The sequence below is a fragment of the Mus caroli genome, unplaced genomic scaffold (assembly GCF_978045245.1).
Source record: "Mus caroli unplaced genomic scaffold, Mus_caroli_1 scaffold_38, whole genome shotgun sequence".
In the NCBI taxonomy this organism is placed as follows: domain Eukaryota; kingdom Metazoa; phylum Chordata; class Mammalia; order Rodentia; family Muridae; genus Mus; species Mus caroli.
In genome coordinates this window covers 915,001-925,000 of record NW_028227293.1, presented here as the reverse complement: position 1 = coordinate 925,000, position 10,000 = coordinate 915,001, and positions in this window count along the sequence as shown.

Sequence of the window (10,000 nt, the reverse complement as noted above, 5' to 3'; positions counted from 1 at the left end):
AAAGAAAAAGCAAATAAAGACAAAAAATAAAGAGAGAGACAAAGAGATAAAATTAGGAAGGAAGGAGGAAAGAGAAAGAAAGAAAGAAAGAAAGAAAGAAGAAAAGAAAGAAAGAAAGAAAGAAAGAAAGAAAGAAAGAAAGAATGAAAGACTGAAAGAAAGAAAGAAAGACTGAAAGAAAGAAAGAAAGAAAGGAAGAGAAAGAAAGAAAGAAAGAAAGAAAGAAAGAAAGAAAGAAAGAAAGAAAGAAAGAAAGAAAGAAAGAAAGAAAGAAAGAAAGAGGGAGAGGGAAAGAGAAAGGGAGAGGCAGAGGGAGAAGAATGTGGGTACATTCAGATTGTCTGCCTTATTGTTTTCGTCAGTGTTTCAAACCTAAAAAAACAATTAAACAAACAAACAAACAAACAAACAAACAAACAAAAACCGTAAAATTCTGAAAAAGCAAATGATCCAGGAAGGTATTAAACTAACACAGATCAGCCTGCTTCTGAATGCTAGTCTTAAATGGGAATACTCTATATTAGGCTCTTTTGTTTTTTTTTTATTTGTTATGTAAATGATTTTTAAAAGTTTTTCTCTATGGGATATGTGTGTGTATGTGTGTGTGTGTGTCTGTGTGTGTCTGTGTGTGTCTGTGTGTGTCTGTGTGTCTGTGTGTCTGTGTATCTCTGTGTCTTTGTCTGTGTGTGTGTGTGTGTGTGTGTGTGTGTGTGTGTGTGTGTGTGTGTGTGTGTGTGTGATCAGATCCTCTGGAACTACAATTGCAGATTGTTGTGAACAACTATGTGAGTGCTAGAAATTGAACCCTGTTCCTCTTCAAAAGCAACCTGTGTTCCTAAGCTGTGAGCCATCTTCTCAGTCACTTCTGCCTCCTCTAACCTCCACTTCTCTGTTCATCTTACTCAGATATGTCTTTCATACCTACTTCTTCTGACTGTTTTTATTTGGTTAATTCCCCTTTGCTTTTCTCTTGTTTCCTCAACTCCTTCTTCAAGATTCTGCACTTCCTTTTGTTTTGGAAGATTCTCACCTAATTTAAATCCAGACTTTAGGGCATGTATTTAAAAATTTTGCTAGTTATTCTGACAATGCTTTCCTCTTGATGTCACCACTTGGGTAATGCTTTTACTCCTCTGCTTCTCATTTGGCAAAATATCATGGAGTCACAGTGATTTACTTTTTTTCCTCATTTGCTTAATATGTCAGCATGCCCTGCTTATAGACTATGGTACAGCCGCTGTTTAACTTTCATAATTTTGGGTGATGTATTAATTTTTCCGGGAGTTCCAGATTGAATAGAGGGGGTTATTCCTCCAGATGATACTGACAGGCATGATTTAGAGTAGTCAGGAATAGAAATACTCAATTTTCCCAATATTGTAATCCTTTAAAACACAGCTCCCAAACCATAATGTTATTTCATTTCAACTTCAAACTATAATTTTGTTATAGTCATTGATTGTAATGTATATTTCTTATAAACAAGATATTTGATATGGGACATTTTTAAAAAGGTTGTTTGAGCCCTGAGAAGAGTCTCAACCAATGATTTGAAAACCACTAATCTGGACACGATGGGGGTACCATTACCAATATAGAGTGTTTACTAGTGTTGCTGGGAAGATGTCTCCCTCACTTGAAGGCAGAGAGAGTTCCAAGAACAGGATTTTTCTGAGTCCCCATACTTCTTTCCAAACCTGTACACCTTGTTGATGATCACTGATGTATCAAATGGCCATACTTAGTAAATTAGAGTAATCTTGTTTTCTTTTAAAATCTAGAAAATGATGATTCTAAAACTGGTTCCACTAGCTAAAAGCAGTGGCTGGCACTCTTCCTAGGGATCCCTTATGTAGTGTTCCTTTATATCTCCAAGGCCAACAGCAGATGGCAGAGTCCCTCCTGGGCTGTACTTCTCTGATCTATTCTCACCTGCTATGCTGCTTTCTTTCACGAAGAGAGCACATGATAACACTGAACTCATCCTGTCTTTAGTCAGCAAAAATAGCCTATTTTTTTTTTCCTCTATGGCCCAGTTGCTCATGATTTTGAGACATAATCATACATCTTGTATTGACAAAAAGAATGACACTGATTTCTAGTATATAATGAAGCATATTTTGCATGACTTCTTTTCAGGAGCCAGGAAATTCAAGATGAAGACACCATCAGTAGATGAGGAAATTCTCGTTGGATGTTGCCATCACAGAAGGGATCCAATGGGCTAGTAACAGGGAAACAAACTCCCTGTCATAATTAAACCTTTTCTATGACAGCATTATTCATTGATTTTTATTTGTAGGTCCTATCCCTCCTGACCCAGTCCAATTTTTCCAAATATATTAAAACCTGAGGATTAGTCTACAGAAAATTACATTTGCGGAAACACATTGAAGCATTATATGAAGGTGAATATTTGAAAATCTATAGTAGTGTGGGGGCAATATTCTTTATACCTCATGTACACTTAAAATCTCTAGCTACTTTCTTCCCTGTGAAAGCATGGCAGCCCACTGAGTGACTTTTTTTTGATGCATAATGATATACAAAACTTAATCACTTTGCCATATCCTGTCACCCATATCCAGCTCAAAATGCAACATCCACATGAGAGTAGAAACATATAAATAAATTTAATAGTGTCTTGAAGCTAAAATTCCCAATTTAATCAAACCATCATTTAGAATCAGCTACTTAATACCAATGTGCTTTAAATGTACAAGTCACTGGGCTTTGTTGTGACTCTTTGCACAGGTCAATAGTGACCTTTAACCATCTTCATCCTCTCCACTCTCCTCCATTTCTATCTTCTCAGAACCCCCTGCTGATGCCCTTACTCTTCCAAAATATCTCCTTTTATTTAATGTGCCTTATTAAAATTATAATTTGACAATTGTCATTTTGATTTTAGCTTGTCTCACCTAACACAATTTGAGAAGAAATACCTCTCTCCTTCTCTCTCTCTCTCTCTTTCTCTCTCTCTCTCTCTCTCTCTCTCTCTCTCTCTCTCTCACTCTCTCTCTCTCTCTCTCTCCTCCTCTCTCCCTCTCTCTCTCTCATTTTTAAGAAATTCATCCAGTGGGGCTGGCATCTATATTTCCTCCATAGCTTGTCTATTTCACACAGTATAACAATCAATATTGATGATATGGATGTGTAGAGGTGCTTCTTAGATTTTTTTGGAACGTAAATCAACCTGGGAAGATAGTACCTCAGATGAAGACTGCCTCCATCACACTGGCCTGTGGTCACCACTGTAAGGAATGATCTTTTGTTGGTGGCTGAGCTGGAAGAATCTAACCCACTATGTAGTTAGGGTCATCCCCTATGAAGAGGATCTAATGTGTGGAGGGGACTGAAAAATATTTTTTTAAGCACTTAAGATCAATGTGGCATGAACAATTAAAGTGCCCTCTAATTTGTAAGTAAATTCCATACTTACCTATGTCCAGAATTCTGTCTACCCATATTTCAAAAGTAAAATTACATTATCGATTTCTTCCTGTTTTACTGCATTTAATCTACGAATTTACTTGTAACCAGAAATGCTGGTAAATTTTAAAGACCTTTAAAATGTGACTCGTAGATATCGGGTTTATTTTAAGTTTATCTCAAATTTGTAAGCATACCCAAGGTCTATGATTTCCTTGCACTTTACAAAGAATCCATAATTCATGATTGCTATTGGCTTCAATGCAATGTATTCAATCCTATTAAATTTCACCTTTGTTTGAATAAAAATTGTCCTCCTCTAACTGTGGGTTTTCATAAAGTGAATATTGTGCTATCCAGTGTGTTGCCTCAAGAGTCTGGCAACATTTCTGATTCCAAGAACAGCTTAAAGATAACCAAGGGAAAGATTGATACAGGAAAAATAACCACCAAGTATGTTGGTATGCCAGACACCGAAGACTTTCACAGAAGGAATATAAAAACAAAAAGTAAACAAACAAAAAAACCAAAACAAACAAACAAACAAGAAAAGCAAATACAAAATAAAAATGGTGCAAGAGTGAATCTACTTGGGCAGCATGTGAATCAGGTAAACAGGCCATTTTTATAGGGATTCATTTATTCATTATTTATTCATTTATTCATTTATTCATTTTTATTCATTTATTCATTTATTCATTTACTCATTTATATTTATTCACTTATTTGTGTATTCGCTTATTGGTTTATTCATTTATTTATTTGTTATTTATTTGTTATTTATTCGTTATTTATTCGTTTATTCGTTTATTCCTTTATTTATTTATTTATTTATTTATTTATTTATTTATTTATTTATTTATTTTGGATTTCTAGGAGGCCATATGAAAATATAAATTCTAGATGCTCAACGTTTCTGAGTGTAACTCCAGAAGGAACCAGCCTGATAGGGGTTCTATGATGTAAGCTGAGATAGGTGATGTCACAGAGAACTGGTCAGAGTTTGCACATCTATTCCACTTGGAGACACTAGAATTCCTTGAAGTTGTGTTCAGTATCTTCATAGTGGTGAGTGAAAGCCAGGTCAGCTCCTGACCCACATGTCGTTCCAGAGGCTTTTGGTACCTGGCCTGTTTCAGAAGACAGAATCTTGAACACTAGGTTATTTTTGTGGGGTATGCACCTTTATGGAGTAACTTGGACTCTCAAAGCTCCTTAAGGCTATATGTTTTCCCTCCTTCAGTGAGTAACTGCACATTCTAATTTCTCTCATGTTTGGGATCTAGGGGTATGGATGGTCTACATTATTTGATCTCATGAGTTTATTAACCTTGCTAACAATATCTCGTTCACAATTCCACTAATATGCCAAAACTTCCATTGTCCATGTGCATTTTAGAAGATATTAGTGCTAAATTGCTGATATGGCAAGGACTTGTTGTCCCAGTAAATGTTTTGATTACATGCTGAAACAGATTTTTGATAGTATTTAGATATTATATTTAGCATTAAAACTTTTCCTTTAAAAACAATAACGACTATTTACTTGAAAAATTGAAATATATAGAATGCACATTGATGGTTTGTTATGTTGCTGCTGAGAATGTTGAAGCCCTTTTTACTACCCTTTCCTTAGTAATCATGCACACACCCTGTTTCTACTCTTAATCAAACAAGCAAACACAATATCAAACTAAATATCCAACCAACCAAACAAGAAAATGCTGTGTTACTAAGATGAGTGCTGTCTTTATTCTCAACTTTGCATGCCTCCTCGCATATTATTGGCAAAGGCCAACTCACTTCACTTATCCCTCCTGTAAGCCCCTGGCCAAGATATATTTTAGATGGCTGGGCAAGCCATCTTTTGTAAAATTTCTCTTAATAATTAGGTATAATTCTATCCTCTTGGGATTGTTTCCCTGAATTTAATTTCTGACATAGAATAGATCCCTGTAAATAGAAGATAGACGGAGGGAGAAAAATCACTGAATATTTAGAAATAAAACCAAGTAATGCTGAGGCAGAAGGATTTCAAGTTCAAAGTCACCTTGTTAAAGGGTAGCCTATGTAACTTAATAAGTCTCGTCTCAAAATAAGGGTAAAAACAGAGCCAGAATAAAGACCAAGGAATAAAACTGGTGATTTCTAATTAGGAAACTATAAGCTTGTCATACTGTGTTGTCATAAGGTAAAGGGGAAATTCCTGGATTAACTAACAATAGAATTCACAAAAGTAAAAGTCGTTTGCAATAGAGATTGTGTTTGACATCATGAGAATGTGTACATTTGGGACATGCAACAAACATAAAAATATATTTTTCAGAAAGTATTCAGAAGCAATTTGTTTCTATTCACTGAAATTAACTAGTTGAATGGACTGTATGAGTACCTCTAACCCAAACACAGCAACACAGAATTCAAGATAAGGGGGCAGTAATAAATGACTCTTCCCTCTCTGCAGCAAAACGCATGTAAAGGTCAAAAGAATAACCCAATTCAAAACAGCAGTCACTCAAAAATAAATGTTTTCAATGTTTATTTTCCAGAAAAACCTTCAGCAAGTTAGTTTCAAGCCTTTGTCTTTTTATTGTAGGTCCAATGGTTAAAGGTGATAGAAAATGTATTGATACTTCAAAAGTTGCTGCAAATAGTGGCAATGTCCAATCAATCAGTAGTTGGGCCATTTCATATAAGTTACTGAATATTTTATTATTGGACAGAATGGTCCTCGGATAGAGGATTTGTAGTTAGGCTTCAAAACGCTGAATAAATTCTCTGGTAACCATTCCCAGGGAGTGTTGACAAGCTTATTTGCACATTGTAATTAGGTGCAGATCTTGCATCATAAGCCCCATAACTGTAGAGGGAGAAATGATCACCATCAGGGCCGTGAAAAGCTGGCAGTGTATTCCAGACATTCAGGAAATTGCCATATACTTGAGAAAAATTAACTCCTCCAGTACTTCCACCACTTCCAGCTGCCCCAGAAAAGTTTCCATTTGCTCCGAAGTTATGTAGATTTGGTCCAAAACTGTTTTGGGTTGCTCCCACCGAATACTGGCTTGACCCAAAGGCACTTGGGTTTGCCCCAAGAACATACTGGCTTATCCTGAAAACATGTGGGTTTGTCGCCAAAACATTTTGGTTTGTCCAGATATTGTATGGATTTGCCACAAGAGCATAGCAGTTTGTCCTGCAGGTATCTGAGTTGGTACCCAAACTATACTGGCCTGCCCCAAAAACATTTGGACTTGTTCCAGAAGCATATTGGCCTATCCCATAAGCATCTGAGTATGTTCCGAATGGATACTGGTTTGTCCAGAAAGCATTTTGATTTGCCCCCAAAGCATATTGGTTCATCCCGAAAGTATTTTAAAAAGCTGCCAAAGCATACTGGCTCACTCCTAAGGAATTTGCGTATGTTCCCAAAGTGTATTGGCTTATTCTTAAGGTGTTTGGAAGAGTATACTGGCTTGCCAAGAGGTATTTGGGTTTGCCTCCAGAGCACAATGGCTTACCCATACATTATTTGAGCTTGACCTCAAAGTATTATTGCTTGCCATGAAAGCAGTTGAATTTGTCACAAAAACATTAGAGTTCGACTGGAAAGCATTGGGGGTATCCCTGAAACCACGGACAGTTGCCAAAGGTACATCCGAGTTTGCTCTAGAAGTATATGAGTCAGCTCTGTGGGCAACTTGGTTGGCTTCTTGAGCATCGGGGTTAGCCATAGTGTAGAAGCTTGGGCTGCCTCCTCCTCTCCAATTGTTTTCTAACTCCACAGCTGGAACTGATTTTCTTGTCCTATTCTTAGCTATAGTCTTTCTTTTACTCGACTGTCTAGCTGTATATTCTTTAGTGTATGCCATTTTAACTTCACAACGACTGGAGCCAATGGAATGGTACCTGATTTCTAAGACCTTTCCTAACGGGGTTTTCATCCCTGTATTTGATAAAGCCGAAAGCTCTTCTTTCCTGCGTGTCTGAACACAGTGGAAGCTCTATAGCCTCTATCTGCCCAAATGTGCCAAAGTAAGCCCTTATTTTTTTCTTCAGACATCCGCGGGTTCAGCCCACCCACAAAAATCTTTTTATTGGGGAATTGAGATTCCAGGGCTTTAGCCCTTTTAAATTTTATTTTCTTGCCATCAACTTTGTGGTCTTTCACTCGAAGCACCTTCTCTACTGTGGCACTGTCTTTGAAAAGCACGAATCCAAATCCCCTAGACAGACCAGTATTTGGGTCTGTTTTTATAATAAAGTCTATTACTTCACCAAACTTAGACAAGTATTCCAGAAGTACCTGCTTGTTCATTTCTTGGGAAAGTCCCCCGATGAACATCTTACTAGCATCCTGTTCGTTCTTGGTGGCATCGATTTTGAACTCTTCCCAAAATTGGTCTCTTTCATTATCCTTTCTCACAGCGAGACTGGCAGTATTCATGGTATATAGGCTGGATGGAGGTGATTTGACTGTTGGATAAACACTGGCCTAGGCACAGATGGCAGGGGCATAGCTGTCCTCAGGGGGTCGGGGAAATTATTGCACAACCGTGATGAAATAGAAACAAGCATTATAACTAGAGACAAGGCAGGAGCTGCCTCTCATTCTAAACTGGGGGGGGTGGGGGTGGGGAAGGGTGAGGGGGGGCAGTGATAGTGTCTAATTTGTCCCTAAAAGGTGTTGATGCTTGCAATGTAAAAAGCAGGCCTGCCTATAGACTTTCTTTTTGTGTTTATAACACCCACAAAAGGATAAGTATGGTAGAAAAGGAAGCCTTTTCGTTGTTGATTCTGTCTTTTCATGTTACATCTCTTTGATTTTTGTTAAAAACAATTTATTTTTCCTGAACTTTTCTTTGAATGTTCAAAAAACTCTTCCCTTCATACTTTAGATGTGCTTCATATTAATCTTCACTATTTGAAATAAGACTGAAATGGGAAAGTAATACAAAGTTGAGACATCCTACAGGAAAAAAAAATGTCTATGGGTTTGTATATTTTACCAAAGGACTCTAAAGTAACATTTTAAAATAAAAGCTTCACTGAGATTCATTTATAACATTTACCCTTTTAATGTAAAATGCATTTACATCGTATTGATAATATTTAGGTAATGTGCCATCATCTTCTAAGTTCTGTAAACCATTTAAGCAGTCACTCCTCATTTCTGGATGACCCACTTAATGGTATAATATGTTGGTTTTCTCTTTTATTTCTCATAATACTGTTTTCCATACGCTGTAATATACAATAATATTTTCTTCTTTATCCATTGTGTGAATGTAGTAAATTTTGTTTTCATAATTTACAATATCACTTACCATTTTGGTTTTTTCCTTTATTCCATATATGAAAACATTCGCACACACACACACACACACACACACACACACACACACACACACACACTGAGGACTTTTTTCTGGCAACCATTTTTGTTTGTTTGTTTGTTTCTTTCTTTCTTTCTTTCTTTCTTTCTTTCTTTTTTTGTGGACAGTTAAATATATACTCCCCATTTTTCTCTTCTATTGAGAAAGCATTTAATATTGAGATTTTTTTCCCCAATATTTAAAACACACAGATCAAAGTTTAGAATTTTTTTTTCTTTTCTTTGGGCAATTTCTGTGCTTGTCACTACCCATTAGATATAATGTACTTGTTTGTCTATTATTTCCTCCTTCTAATATTATTCCTATGAAAAGGGAGATTTTATGTGTCTCCATATTTTTTCCCAAAGTTCATGTATAGAACTATTCTAGAGGAATATTAATGTTTATGGCATCATTACTATGTTAAGAATCATGGCCAACTATCCCTCTCCAAATTGAAGGCTTAAATATTAAGAATAATTTAAATACCAGAAATTAAGCTACATTCTATAAATACCTTCAGGACTCGACAGTTGCAACTTACCACATAATTGTCTTTATGCTTGCCTCCTTGTTCAATGGATGGGACCAGTTCAAAGTTGGAAAATGTTGAATATGAAGATATAAAATACAGCTTCATGGCATGATAGATGCCCCAGTGGAGGAAAGTTGAGAGCAGGGAAGTGGGGTGGGTGGGTGAGTAGAGGAACACCCTCTTTTGAGCAGGGGGAGAGAGGATGGGATACAGAGTTTCTGAGAGGCGGGAAACCAGGAAAGGAGATAACATTCGAAGTGTAAATAAAATATCCAATAAAAATAAGTAAACATAAAAAATATAGCTTCATAATATGCTGATGAATATGATCAATTTTCTACGGATATTACTTGCCAAGAAACAGCAATTTTTTTTAAATATTCACTATTTCACCATCATTTTTCCCTTTGAATCAAAGTGTTATGACCATCCATAGAAGATGTCACTGGAAGCCAGGTAAAACAGTTTTCTATCACTTTTTTTAACATGGACAAATTTCACATATGAAAATTCCGCTTGAGAACTCTCTTAGCTGTCAAAGCCACCATTCCTGTAAGAAGAGGCCTTTGTAATTAACAAAATATTTCTATAGGTGGGTTAGTAAAGGTTCTCTAGGGAAAAAGATCTTCTCTTTCTGTTTACATACTGTTACATGCAC